This window comes from Mus musculus, chromosome 13 (assembly GCF_000001635.26).
Source record: "Mus musculus strain C57BL/6J chromosome 13, GRCm38.p6 C57BL/6J".
NCBI classification, from domain to species: domain Eukaryota; kingdom Metazoa; phylum Chordata; class Mammalia; order Rodentia; family Muridae; genus Mus; species Mus musculus.
Window position 1 is genome coordinate 37,633,043 of NC_000079.6, and position 15,276 is coordinate 37,648,318.

Genomic DNA, 15,276 nt, shown 5'->3' on the forward strand with positions numbered 1-15,276 from the left:
AGAACAAACAGAGAGGTCAGACACTCAGCTCTGACTTAGTACAGGATTGCTATATGGGGAAGCTGGGGAAGCAGAGATTGCAGAGAACCCTTCAAACATGCTCCTGGGGAAAGACAACTCTGGTGGACTATCTGATCACATGGGTTTCTTTCACACTGAGTCATAGGGAAAGTAAGCTAGCAGACCCAGCTCAGAATCCTGAATTGATGTGCTTAGTCTTATGGAAACTCTGCCACCTAACGGGTGCTGGTGCTGGAGAATCAGTTCATGCTAACCTCACTCACTAAGAGCCTGAGTTAGCCAGGGCCCTGATATTGAAGCTAAAGACAAACTCTTCTAATTGTTTTCAGTATCTAGTATCCAGATCAGACTACTGACTTTACCTGCCAGATAGCAATGACATTTATAACCAAGAGTTTGTCTAGACCACAAAGGGCTTGTTTCATCTGATGGGATACATTTGATATGTATGACATACGGATATGTACAGCATATAGATACATACAACAGCATTAGAGGCTGGTGCCAGATCTTCTCTGGTATATAATACCTGTGCTTAGTGACCAGAGTATCCTTCACTCACTGGGGGTCTTTTTTTTTTTAAGATTTATTTATATGAATACACTACTGTAGCTGTCTTCAGACACACCAGAAGAGGACATCAGATCCCGTTACAGATGGTTGTGAGCCATGTGGTTGCTGGGAATTGAACTCAGGACCTCTGGAAGAGCAGCTAGTGCTCTTAACTGCTGAGCCATCTCTTCAGCCTCCTCAGCCAGGTCTTTTTGCTCTGACAGTGCTGACAATGTCCCATCATCCTTAGCTTTACCCCCCCCCATATTAGCACATTTTTGTTGCTATAACAAAACACTTATGACAAGATATTTTTAAAGGGGGGGGGAGTTTACTTTGTTCACAGTCTTAAAAGTTCAAGAACATCGGGCAAGTGTCTGAACTCTGGTGGGAGTCTTCCAGCATGCGTTATTTCTGCATCACTCTGGCAAAATACCTGACAGAAATAAATGAAGGGAGGTGAGATGGTTTGTATATGCTTGGCCCAGGGAGGGGTGCTATTAAGAGGTGCTGTCTTGTTGGAGTAGGTGTGTCACTGTGGGTATGAGCCTTAAGACCCCCTTCCTAGCTGTCTGGAAGTCAGTCTTCCACTAGTAGCCTTCAGATGAAGATGTAGAACTCTCAGCTCCTTCTGTACCGTGCCTGTCTAGATGCTACCATGTTTCCACCTTGATGATAATGGACTGAACCTCTGAACCTGTAAGCCAGCCCCAAATAAATGTTGTCCTTTATAAGACTTGCTTTGGCTATGGTGTCTGCTCACAGCAGTAAAACCCTAACTAAAACAGAAGGAAAGGTTTTTTTGGGCCCCTGGTTCTAGTTCATTGTGAAATAAGAGACATGGTAGAGTTCAGGGCAATGGGAACATTTGGCAGAGGATCCCCACACTATAACAATGAAGGGGACAGAGAGCAAGGCCAGAACCAGGGGCTAGGGGACTGTGACCGACCCCCAGCAGATTCTACCTGTCATGACATCATAGTATGGCAGGTGGCACTGCAGAGGAATCATAGGACAACACAGGAAGCAAAAGAGATGTGGGGTCAGGCCCCCTCTTTATGACCAACTAACCGAGGTCCCGGGAGAATTTTATTCATCCCTGCTAAGAACAGGGGTCCCAGAGTTCTAATTTGTAAATAAACAAGTAAGTAGAAAAAATGTTTTATAAGAGCAAAATGTCTAAAAAAAAAAAAAAAAAAAAAAAAGGCCTGGTGTGGTGATACACACCTTAATCCCATAACTTAAGAGACAGAGGCAGGTGGATCTCTGAGTCTGAAGTCAGCCTCTTCTACATAGCAAGTTCCAGGCCAGCCAGGGCTACATAGAGAGACCTTGTACAAAAAAAAATCATGCCAACAAATGTTTAAAACGCCACAATCATTAAAAACACACACACACACACTCACACACACATACACATACTCACACACTCAAACACACTCTCACATACTCACACACTTACACACATACACACAGTCACACAACACACTCATATGCTCACATACATACAGACACAACACAGAGACACACAGACACACACACACAGACTCACACACAGGCACACACAGACACACACACACAGACACACACACAGACTCACACACAGACACACACACACACAGACTCACACACAGACACACAGACAGACACAGACACACACACAGACACACACACAGACACACACACAGACACACACACAGACACACACATAGACACACACAGACACACACACATAGACACACACACTCACAGACACACACACAGACACACACACAGACACACTCACAGACACACACACACACAGACACACACACAGACACACACACACACTCACAGACACACACACACAGACAGACACACACACACACAGACACACACACTCACAGACACACAGACACACACAGACACACAGACACACACACAGACATACACACACAAACACACACATAGACACACACACAGACACACTCACAGACACACACACTCACAGACACACACACACACATACACACACACACACACACACACACAGAGCTTTTATCCCACATCACTAGCATCTTTTATGCATGTAGTTCATCCAGCACTTGGCTTGAGAGTCATCATAGCTTCAATTTTTGAGACAACAATTTTTACTTTACTTATTAATTTTAAGAATGTTTTATTAGAACTTTTGGGGGGTGTGAGAGGGAAAGTTTGAGGAAGGATTTCTCTGGGTAGCCCCGGCTATCCTGAAACTCACTCTGTATATTAGGCTGTCCTCGAACTCACAGAGACTCGCCTGACTCTGCCTCCCTAGGCCGGGATTAAAGCCACACACCAACTCCATTTGGCTATTAGGTTTGTTTTTTTGGGTTTTTTTTTTTTTTTGATAACTTCATACAAAGTATTTTGGTCATGTTCACCCCCAAACTCCTCTTAGATCTACCACACCTACGTACCCCCCAAATTTCACACCCCATATTTTTGTTTTAGATTTATTTATTTATTTTATATGTATAGTGATTTGCCTGCATGTATGTGTGTACATCATGGGTGTGCCTAGTGCCCGTAGAGGTCATGGAAGGGCTTTGGATTCCCTGGGACTAGATTCACAGACCTGTGGGAACTGCCATGTGGGTGCTGAGACTGAAACCCAGGTGCTCCTCAAGAGCAGTGAGTGCTCTTAACTGCTGCAGCAGTTAATTACTACTCCAGCAGTAATTGTGGTTTGTATTACTGTTGGGGTTTCTGTTTTATTAACAATAATAACAATAATAAGATCCAATTTGTGCTCCTTATATGCTCCTGGGTGCGGAACACTCTTGACCTGACAGTGGACACAACTTTAAAGAAAAATGACTCGTCCCTCCCCTAAAAGCTATTAACTGCCCATAGATCCTCAGAGGGTGGCGGGGAGCTCGTGAAACCCTCCCCCTCAATCCTGGAATGTTGGCTGGCTTGATCTTGTGTGGCCAGCAAGGACAGCTGCAGTGAGCCCATGACAGCAGCAGTCTAGCTGTGTCCAGAAGACACAATTTTGATCCTGATTCTTCCATTCTTTCTGGCCCCCTCTTCCTCCATCATCCCTATTATTTATTTTTCATCTGTTTTCTGTGTGTATCACCTTATGAGTGAGTGTGTGTGTATGTGTGTGTGTGTGTGTGTGTGTGTGTGTGTGTGTGTGTGTGATTGGTGGGCACACTGTGTCTCAGCTCATGTATGGAAGCCAGAAGAGACAACCTCAGACATGTTGGTCTCCAACTTTGACCTTGCTGGAAATGGAGCCTCTTGTTCAGCACTGCACAAGTCAGCCTAGCTGGCCCACAAGCTTCGAAGAGGGTCTCTCATATCTGCATCCCAGCCTGCAACAAGAGCATGGGAATTACAGATGTGCACAGCTTTGTGGCACTTCCAGGGATCCAAACTCAGGTCCTTGCACCTGCACAGCAAGTACCTCACCCACTGTACGTTGTCCCCGGGCCCTTGATGTTGTAAACCTACAGCCTAGTGTGGTTTGTATTTTCTCCAAGAATCACCTGCCAGTGATGGCTGGAGTCGGAGTGTGGTGCTGTTGGTAGGTGCCAGAACCTTTGGTGGAATCAGTGAGTGGTTTGCTCCCACTTGCCAGCTCGCTCTCCACTGCTCCCCTCCTGCTTGGCTGTGTCATCATATACTTGTCTTAATGCACGTTCCTGAACTTGCCGTCTGTCACAGACCTGGCATTTTCTCCAGAGCCCGAACTGTGCCATTCAGATTTTGAAACTTTCGAACTGTGAGCAAACAAACCTCTTCTCCATAAGAGACCGGGGCCAGTTGATCCACGGATGGAGCCCAAAGCTCACGGATACACACTTTCATCTGCTTCTCAAGCTATTTCTGACCCCCACAGCCACCTCTGCAAAAGTATGCATCGAAGAGTCCTGGCTTCCCTGACTCTGTTTTTCTATAGATTCTATGAAGCACCATGCATGGGGGTTGTTGACAATAGACTCAGGTTGCACTAGGAAGGACATGGTGTAAACACAGAGGTTCCTGGGTCTCCATCCTGAATCTTTTACTGTGTACAGTATGCCCTATTAAAGAAGACCAACGATGGCAGCTCGTTCCTGTAATCCAAGCACTGGGGAGGTGGAGGCAGCAGGATGGAGACTTCAATCCCAGCCTAGACTACATAGTTTAATAAATAATAAATATGTGCTTTAGATCTGCCTTTAAAAGATGGGCAATGAGTGTCACCGCCACATGACAAAAGGATAGACCAGCATCCAAGCCATGTGGGCAGTGGTGTGGGGACAGGAGGCTGCGGAGCCCCACTGGCTGTAAGGTTTAACACCACACACAGGCCTTGATGAAAGTAGCATCTGGGGCCCCAGCAAGAAGAAAAACACCTCCCTGTGTGGTGTGTTTCTCATTTCAATTCAGACACCCTGGCTACACTGCAAAGAGGGGGAGAAGAGTCTGATTTATTGATTTATTTATTTGTAATGAAAAGACTTTAAGCTCAAAGGGTGAGGAAAGGCATTGACTTTCAGTTTCCCCATGTGAGTTCATTCATTTTCAATGCCAAAAAACCTGATATCTGTCCCCATGGTAATCCACTTACTGTGGCTGAACCCAGGGTGTGAAAAGTTCTGAGATGACAAAGATGGGCCTCAGCTGCCACCTCAAAGAGACATGTAAAAGCTTGCAGTTTAATTTTAGCTTCATAACAAATAAGAGCTTTCCTATCTCCATGCAGAAGCCTACAGAAGCCTAGGCTGTCACTTGCTCTACAGGTGTGCTGAAAAAGCACGGGCAGCCGGGAGAAAGCACCGCGCTGAAATGGGGGCGGGGGAGGAGAAGGGCGGTGGACTAAACCATCAATCACTTTTTTTAAATGCATTTGGTGAACTGTTTCAGCAAGCGTGGAAGCGGCCCAAGTAAATCTCATAGTTAGTTTCTGCTAAGCATGGAAAAAGTCAGTGGTGTGTGTGTGTGTGTGTGTGTGTGTGTGTGTGTGTGTGTGTGTGTGTGTATGTGAGTGTGTGTGTGTGTGTCTGTGTGTCTGTGTGTGAGTGTGTGTGTGGTTCTGTGTGTGAGTGTGTGTGTGGGTCTGTGTATGGGTGTGTGTGTACGTGAGTATGTGTGTCTGTGTGTGTGTCTGTGTGTGAGTGTGTGTGTATGTGAGTGTGTGTGTGTCTGTGTTAATTTATATCAGAAAAAGAGTGAGGGATACGGCAAGGAGGTGGGGTCCTGAAGAAGCTTGGGGTCTCCTGGATGTTATATTACCCTTCCCATTGCTACAGTAAATGCCTGAGACCAGAAAACTTGTCAAGAAAAGACTTGTATGGAGCTGATGGTTTTGTGGGGAGGTGGTCCAAACTGCACAATACTGGGTATATGGAAGGCCTGCCTGCACAGCATCATGGCACTTGACATTATAGCACAGAGTGTGTGAGACAGAGAGGTCTCAGTGAAACAGGAGGCACAAGGGAGGGGACACCATGGTGAGGGACTAACCAGGGTCCCTTGTGAACCACATGAACCTCTTGCTCCAGCAGCACCTTCAGAGGCCCGAGTCCCTTGTTCTGGGCTGAACCAAGCTCTCAAAGCTTCCATGTCACCTCTCAGCATCACCACACTGGGGACCAAGCTTACAACACATCCACTCTTTTTAAAATTATTTCACTTTATGCCTGTGGGGTGTTTTGTCTACATGTCCATATACCACATGTGCATCTAATGCCTGCAGAGGCCAAAAGAAGACATTGGATCCTTTAGAACTTGAGTTATAAATGAGCAGCCATGTGGGCGCTGAGAATCAAATCTGGGTCCTTTGGAAAAAAACAGACAGTCCTCTTATGCTGAGCTATTTCTCCAGGTCCAACTAACACAGGAACTCCTAGGGACATGCTATCAGCTGTCCAAACCGTAACAGATAGCATTGACTCATCCTCTCAATGGAGTCTATTTATTGTGCTCCTTGCATGTAATAAGCACTGTGCTAGGTCCCCAGGAAGACACAGAAATGGCAAGTGGCCCACAAGATAAACTAACTAACAAACGCACTAGAAACAGTTGCACCAAGTAGAAGAGACACAAAACAAGGCAAGAGAAGTGGATAAACTTGTCAGATGAAGGGAGAGCTGCCCAGGTTCTTGTAGCAAAGAAATGTAAAGCCCATTGATGGAAAGGTGGCTTGGTCATTAGGAGCATATACTGCTGGTCTTCCAGAGGGTGAGAATTTGGTTCCCAGCACCCACATCAAGTAGCTAACAGTTACATGTAACTTTAGGGAGCTGATGTAATCTCTGGCTGCTAGTGGCATTTACATTCATGTGCACAGACACACATGCATGTACATAAATTTTAAAATTGCTTTTTAAAAGAGAGAAAAAAATACATATGAAGTACACAGAGACAGCAGAGCAGGGAGCGTGGATTCGATGACTTTATGCAGTGTAGGAGAGTGACTATAGCACATCTACAGTAGGAACATATAGAAGCATTTCCAGTTTTAAGCTACAAACTATGTAATGGCATACTAAACACTACCTCTGTGAATAAAAATAACATGTAAGGCAAAGGCAGACTTTGGTGTCTCCTTACTACAGTGACCTTGGAGTGACTATCTCCACCAGGAGAGGTGTGTCACCTAGGTCTCTTGTGGTTCCCTTGGTTCACAGTCACATTTACACATCTGGAGATTAACTGAGCAATGAAGCATGTGAAAATCTAGGGATCAAACTTTTGGGTCAGAAGCCACCTCCTCCCACGTACTACCTGATCCGTGGCTCTGCTCATCAAGATCCTGCTTTGCGCCAAGAACCACCACAGAAGACAGCTGGTCAGAAGGTTACCCCAATGCCATCAGGCTGTGACGGAGAGGTGGTTCGTGTGAATTCCAGCTTGGGTTCTCAACACACTTTCTTCTGGAGGGTACGACTCCTCCACCAATCTGTAAAGTCCTTGGCAGGGACAGTCGATTTATCTTTGTGTTTCCAAAGACTGGTGCATTTCAAGTGGAAAGATAAGGAGCTTGGGTCACGGTATTGCTTATGCATTCCAGCACTTTCCATCAGCTAGCTGTATACAGTTGTGTGCGTACAATGTGCACACCGCTTGCCTCACACAGGATGCTCAGTGCATTACTTTATATTTTAATTTCTAAGTTTGTGTATTTATTACTATGGGGGTGGTAGGACATCGTAAGCCACGGCACACATGTGGGGGTCAGCACTCTTCCTGTGTTTACACGGTTCCGTGGGTCAACCCCAGACTGTCACAACTGTGTAAGAGCCTTTCCCACTGGGTCATTTTTCTTTCCTTCCTTCCTTCCTTCCTTCCTTCCTTCCTTCCTTCCTTCCTTCCCTCCCTCCCTCCCTCCCTCCCTCCCTCCCTCCTTCTCTCTCTCCCTCTCTCCCTCCCTCCCTCCTTTCCTTCCTTCCTTCCTTCCTTCCTTCCTTCCTTCCTTCATTCCTTCATTCCTTCTTTCCTTCCTTCTCTTGAGATAAGGTCTCTCTGTGTAGGCCTGGATATCCTAGAACTTGCTACTTGGACCAGGCTGTCATCGAACTCAAAGAGATCCGTAACCTCTGCTTCAGCCTCCTCCATGCTGGATTAAGGGCACGTACCACCACGTCTGGTGTTTTCATTTCTTTTTAAACTTGAATTTTTCGTGTCTGAGTGTTATCCTAGTTAGGGTTTTTATTGCTGCGATGAAACACCATGACCAAAAGCAGCTTGGGGAGGAAAGGGTCTATTTCATTCACAGTTCCATGTAAAAGTTCGTCATCAAAAGCAGTGAGGGCAGGAACTCACGAAGGGCAGGGACCTGGAGGCAGGAGTGATGCAGAGGCCACAGAGGAGTGCTGCACACGCGCTTGCTCCTTATGGCTTGCTCAGCCTGCTTTCTTATGGAACCCAGGATCACCAGCCCAGGGGTGGCACCACCCATATCAGTCACTAATTAAGAAAAAGCCCTATAGGTTTGCCCACAGATCAATATTATGGAAGCATTTTTCTCAGTTGAGGTTCCCTTCTCTCTAATGGCTCTAGCTTGTATCAAGACATAAAATTAACAAACAAACAAACAACCCAGGCAGTGGTGGCACATGCCTTTAATCCCAGCACTTGGGAGTCAGAGGCAGGAGGATTTCTGAGTTTGAGGCCAGCCTGGTCTACAAAGTGAGTTCAAGTACAGCCAGGGCTACGCAGTCTCGAAAAACCAACCAACCAACCAACCAAACAAACAAATAAAATTAGCCAGCACAGGTCTATTACAATCTTCTCAATAATCCTTATATTGTATGATGGCAATTTAAATCTAAACATAAGAACATTCAACTGGTGCATGTAATCACCATAATAATATGCTAGGTAGTTGTAGCTCACATATTTAAAGATACAAACATAAAATTATGTATCCTGCTGTTTCCCATACGGTTGATCACAACCTAAGACACACTTTTTGCTGGTTTTTAAGATTTATTCTTATTTAGAGTGTGTGTGTGTGTGTGTGTGTGTGTGTGTGTGTGTGCACGCGCGCGCGTGTGTGCACACATGTGCATGCACACGTGTGTTAGTGTATGTATATGTATGTGGGTACCTTGGAGGTCAGAGGAAGGCACCAGATCCCCTGAAACTGGAGTTCCATGGCTGTGAGCTGCCATCTTGATGCTTGAAACAGAACCTGGATCCGTAAGAGAAGCAAATGCTCTTGTCCATTGGCATACATACATTCCACAGCCCTTCCCACGTCAATGGTAAGAAAGTAAAAGGATCTATGGATCTCCTTTTCTTCCTTGTCCTTCTGGGTCATCACTTTCAGCCTAAGTGGCACAGAGAAGGCGCAAAGGAGTCTGCGATGGGCTTACGTCATTAGCCATCTCTGTTGGAACCCCAGTGTTTTCTTTCTGCTTTTCAAACATGCATTTGTTACTTGCACAATTGCTGAGACAAGTAGCCGTTAAAGAAGCAGAAAGGGGACAGCATCGTCACCACAGGGAAGTCGTGGTGGGGCTGGGGAGACAACTCAGTGGTTAAGGGAAGTCGTGGTGGCCCGAGCCTGAGACAGCTGGTCACACTCTAGCCATGGTCAGGAAGTAGAGACGTCTGACTGCTCGGTTTGCTCTTTCCTTTACTGACTCTTACCTTGGTTCATGGAGGCCCCAGGGCTGTTCATCAACCCCTCAGCATCTCCAGGTTTGCACATGCCTGGAATGGCTCGGCAGGCTTCCCAGCTCACCCTTCCTGTACAGCAGAGGAGCCTGGGGCAGAGAAGAAACAAACGCTGGTGCAGCAGGGGGATGTGTGAGTAAGGCTGCACCTGTGCACAGCTGGTTTCCACAGCAACACTGGCCTGAGAGAAGCATCAGCTTCCTTCTCCACAGCATCTATCCCAGGGCACCCCAAACTGAGTCCACGGACATGCTGCTGCAGACCAGGCCCCCAACCCCAGAGTCACCTCAGGGAGGCAGGAGCAGGGTCTGAGAATTGCCCTTTCTTGTATGTTCTCTATATGGGCACAAAAGCCTTTTAAGATATTCTTTATGGTTTGCAGCTTATATGCTCCCTAAAGGCTCTCATGCTAAGGGATTGGTCCCAAGCCTGTAACACCACTGAGAGATGGCAGGACCTTTAAAAGGCAGGGTCCACTGGGAGGAGGTTAGGTCATGGGACAGACCCTAAAGGAGTTATTTGACAGTACTGCCTTCTCTTTTCTTTCTCCTTTCCTTCTTTCTCCCTCCCTCTTGGCTCTCTTCCTTTCTCTGCTCTCTCTCTCTCTCTCTCTCTCTCTCTCTCTCTCTCTCTCTCCTCCAGCCCAACCCTCCCCCCCCCACACACACCTAACTTCCTGGTTGCTACAGGGAAACAGCCTTTCTCTGTCATGTGTTCTAATGCCTCCCCACTCTAAAGCCCTGACTCACCACAGACCCGATGCAGTGGAGTCAAATGCCTATGGTTTGAAATCTCTGGGATTTTGGGTCAAAGTAAACCTCTCTTGCTTCTAATTTTATTGTCTCAGGAGTGTTGTCACAGCAATAGTAATCTGACTAATACCCTATGTATCTGCCCTGTACAGGCTGCTCAATAATAATAATTTCCTTAAAAATAAGAATATATGCAGGAATGGAGAGATGGCTCAGTAGTGAAGAGCACTGGCTGCTCTTTCACAGGTCCTGAGTTCAATTCCCAGCAACCATATGATAGCTCACAACCATCTGTAATGGGATCTGATACCCTCTTCTGGCACACAGGTGTCCATGCAGGTAGAACACTCATATACATAAATAAATTTTTTAAAATATATGAGGTACATATGTGTGTATACAAAATAATATGTATAATATTATATGTAATAATTACATATAGAAATAAAAATAGAATTGACATACAGTCACCCCTAAAAGCCGACAAAGAACTATTCATTGAAGGGCAATCGCCTGAGAAATCCCACAGCTAAAGTGAAGAAGCTGATGAGGAGATAGATGCTGTGTGTGCCTTAACTAGGTCTCAACCCCTCATCCATTCTCAGCTCCTCCCTGGACCAGAACTCCTAGAGTCTCCGAAATGGACCGCCCATGCTGGTCAACCAGAGGTGCCATCAGGAAATCAAAAGACAGGAAAGCCAAGAAGGCACCCATTCCACCAGCTCCTTCCACCCTCCCCCAGTCTACAGATGTTGCTGCTCCATTCCCATAAGCCACCTTCCTGTGGGAGGTTCCCCCTAACATAGCTCATTTCTTATCAGACTCTGACAATCCTGCCAGTCCTTCAAGCCTCAGGGTGGTGACAGCTGCATTGATTCTGGTCCCAGGTCCCTCAGCATCCTTGGCTCATCAGTAAATGTTTTCAGTTCAGCCTTCATCTTCCCATCCTGAGTGATAGTGGGGTGCCTGAGATGGAAAAAAAAAAAAAAAAAAAAAAAAGGAAAACTAGAGCCAGGTGCTTAGCTAGGTTGATGCTTCTGGGGCTTTTGAAATGAAAAATAGCCCTGTCGACACTGAGGATGATAGTGAAGTTTTAAGACTGACTTATGGGATCAGATGAAATCCTAGATGAATAAGCAGATAAGTGACACATAAAAATAAAGCTGGAGCCTTGAGATAGATGACTTGTGGCAATTAAAATATGTCCAAAGACCAAGTGCAACATGACGGGATGGAGTTTTCTTCCAAACCATGAAGAATGTGCTATAGGCAAGGGAGAGGCCCAAAGGTGCTAATTTGTACTATATAAAACTTTCCCCATCTGCACGGGCTCTGGGAACATGGAACCCTGGCAGGAGAAAAGAAAGGCCCGTGAAGCCATGGGCACAGAACCTTTCCGACGCGTCTTGGGAAACAGGAGATAAGATCAGCCCAGAAATTGAATAATCCAAGAACACACTGATAACTCAGAGTGTTGCAATCAGTTTAAAGTTCACATCTTGCTTGATTTATGAATCCATAATAAAATCAATCAAAAAGCCAGCAGTGTCTGAGTCACCTGACTCTATTCCACAGTCCACCCCCAGCCTGGGCCCAGAGCTCGTCTTTCAGATGGTTTCTGGCATCTCTCCGGGTGGCATAAGATGCCTTCGCTGTGTAGAAAGGATGAGCATTGCCTCAGACCTTACCAAGACCTTCCAAGTGCGAGAGAGCGGGGCTTTCGCAGAAAATGGTTTGGTTTTGGTTTGGTTTGGTTTTAACCTCACAGAATTCCTAGAGACCCTTGTTCTGTTTTTACAATGTGCCCTGTGGTTTTCCAGACTCCCAAGGTTTGGTCCAGCATCCCTGCTATAAGGGCTGAATCCTTCAGCATTCTAGAGCTTTGCTAAGAATAACCTAATGCTTTTGTTCTAGCTTATCACTAATAGAGGGCACGTCAAGGCTTTTGTTCACTGTACCGTGCTTCTCCAGCCGGAAGATAAGATGAAGCACAGGTCTTTAATCTTTTCATCAGGGAGTTAATTCACTTTATTGGTTCCAGTGTTTTACTTCAGCTGATGAAATGCCATTATAATCTCCAAAACAGTCCATGTTTATTGACTGCTCCCTACCTACCAGGTGATACTGAAGTCCTGAATCCTGTGACTTGATCCTATGATGTATGCCTATGCCAGTTTTTCATTACTATAATAAACCCCCCTGATAAACCTACTTATAAATAAAAGAAGTTTATTTAGCTTACAGGTTTTTTTTGGGGGGGGGGGGTCCTAGGACATGGTGCCTACAACAGGTCAGTTCTAGCAGGGACCTCATGGTGATTGGTGAATAGTTGAAGCAAAGTCAGAAAGAGTGTGTCAGAATGAGAAATCACATCTCATGCCAGGAAGCAGAAGCTAAGGTCCCATAATTCCTTCTAAGGATGCACGCCCAATGGCCTAAGAACTCCTCCTAGGCTTCCTCTCTCTCTCTCTCTCTCTCTCTCTCTCTCTCTCTCTCTCTCTCTCTCTCTCTCCTCTTCTCTCCTCTCCTCTCCTCTCCTCTCCTCTCCTCTCCTCTCCTCTCCTCTCCCACTCCCTTTTAAGGAAGGCAAGGTTGACTTTGGTCATGGTTTAAGAAGAGACACAGCCAGTCTAGCAAAGCAGTGTATGCCTTTAGTTCCCTCACTTGGAAGGGGAAGAAAGGTCTCTGTGAATCTGAGGCCAACTCTACATACTGAGTTCCAGGAAGCCAGGTACATAGAAAAACCCTGTCTCAAAAGCAAAACACAGAAGAAGAGATACATAATGGCAGGGCAGATGTGGCAGGAACATGAGGCACCTGTCACATTGTGTCTCTGTCTGAAAGCTGATAGTAACGTCAGGAAGTGACGTCAGACTATATAGGGTCAAGGTCTATCTCCAGTGACCCACTTTCTCTTGCAAGGTTCTTTCTCCTAAAGGTTCCACAACCTTCCAAAGCAGTACCACTAATGAGGGACCAAGTATCTAAACTCACGAGCCTATAAGGAACATGTTGGCTTTAATACATTCCTCCTCTGGCCTCATAGACTCACAGCCGTAATGAAAAGCATATTCATCTGGACTTCAAAAGTCCTGTGGTCTTTAACAGTCCTGCCACTGTTCAAAAGTCATTCTCTTCTAAGAAGCAGTAAAGCGAGCCCCTGTAGAATCAACGCACAAGTCACATACTTCCACCATACAAAATAGGCCCCCTCTCCTACAGGTACACACAATTCTTTGGTACTGTCACCCTGGACAGCAAGTTCCCTACTTAATAACCTTTGAGGGATGGGAACACAAACCACATTCAAGCAGCTGTACCCTGTTTCTGCAGATGAAGAGACGAAGCTCAAGAAAGGCCAAGAAATTGGCCAGCATCACAGAGGGACATGCATCCCATTAATCCAATTGTTCTTGCTTGGTTTTATATTTATTGTGATGAAAAGGTTCCAATCGAAAGCAAGTGAGAGAGGAAAATAGTTTGTTTGGCTTATGCTTTCAGGTAACAGGTCATCACTGAGAAAAGGAAAGGGTGAGAACTCAAGGCAGGATCCTGGAGGCAGGAACTGAAGCAGAGACCATTGAGGGATGCTGCATACTGGCTTATGCTCAACTGGCTTTCTTATACAGCCAAGACCTACCGCCTAGTGATGGTGCTACTCACAGTGAGCATCCCATGTCCACAGTGGGCCATCCCATGTCAGTCATCAATCAGGAGAATGACCCAAAGGCATTGTCTTAGTCAGTGCTGTGACGAGACTCCATGACCATGGCAGGGCTGGCTTACAGCTTCAGAGGTGTAGTTTATAAACTTCTTTTATCATCATAGCAGAAAGCACAGTGGCACACATGGCAGACATGGTACTGTAGGGGTAGTCGAAACCTCTACATCTAGATCACTAGGCAGCAGGAAGGGAGACAATGGGTCTGACTTGAGCATCTGAAATCCCAAAGCCTGCCCCCAGTGACATACTTCCTCCGACAAGGCTACACCTACTCCAAGGTCAGACCTTATCCCAACCAGACCTAGTCACACCTCCAAATCCCTGTCAAGTATTGTCACTCCCTAATGACCCTATGAGCCTATGGGGGCCACTCCTACTCAACCACAACCACCCACAGGTTAAACTCACTAAGGCAACTCTTCAACTGAGGTGACTTCTTCCCAGGTGACTGTAGATTACATCAAGTTAACAATGAAGACTAGACAACACAGCAGTTCTTTGCAGGGATCTCTGTATTCCCTGCCCTGGAGCCATTGACACGTCCTAGGGAGATATTCCATTCCCATAACTGAGACTCAAGGCCAGGGACACTAAACATCCTACAGTGACTCTAACACACACACACACACACACACACACACACACACACACACATACACATACTATGACAGGGAATTAGCATCTATTATCAACAGAACCAAAGTGACAAGCCAGATCTACCAGGGACTCTTTGTCTTAACCCTTTCCTCTTTTTGTTGTAGCATTCTATTTGGCAAGATGCCTTTGTTGGATTATGTCCCAAGCGTTCCTTTCAGAGTTACCTTTGACGTATTAGGATGGGAAACTCTTCCGCACACCTCCACCCACTCTACTTCATCTCTCTTCTCCCTGAGTTGCAATGAAGGGATTATTGGCTGCTTGGCAGAGCCTTCATTCTAAGAGAAGAGTGGCAAGCTTAAATGTTCTGTGGTGAGCTGCCAGTGGCAAGGTTGATATACCCAACGAGCTTTACCAAGCAGTCTTTTGAATTGCCATGTAAAAGAAAGGAAACAAAACACTCAAGATTTTTCTGGCTTTTCCTATGCAGTG

General features: G+C 45.9%; 2 long non-coding RNA genes across 4 annotated transcripts; both read right to left on the reverse strand.

Moving 5' to 3' along the window:
* Window positions 1–749: 749 nt before the first annotated feature.
* Gm40916 lies at window positions 750–10,300 on the reverse strand. 3 transcript variants are annotated; one of them, XR_873254.2, is made up of 5 exons: window positions 9,685–10,300; window positions 9,140–9,223; window positions 7,315–7,539; window positions 3,793–3,914; window positions 750–1,009 (listed from the first exon to the last, which is right to left on the reverse strand). It is a non-coding gene; the product is annotated as a predicted gene, 40916 (long non-coding RNA). The 3 variants fall into 3 exon arrangements; XR_873255.2 differs by lacking the exon at window positions 3,793–3,914; XR_873253.1 differs by lacking the exon at window positions 750–1,009 and having other exon boundaries at window positions 3,712–3,914.
* A 562-nt stretch (window positions 10,301–10,862) lies between these two features.
* Gm40917 lies at window positions 10,863–15,057 on the reverse strand. Its single transcript, XR_873257.1, has 3 exons — window positions 15,009–15,057; window positions 14,127–14,361; window positions 10,863–11,429 (listed from the first exon to the last, which is right to left on the reverse strand). It is a non-coding gene; the product is annotated as a predicted gene, 40917 (long non-coding RNA).
* Between the last annotated feature and the right edge of the window lie 219 nt (window positions 15,058–15,276).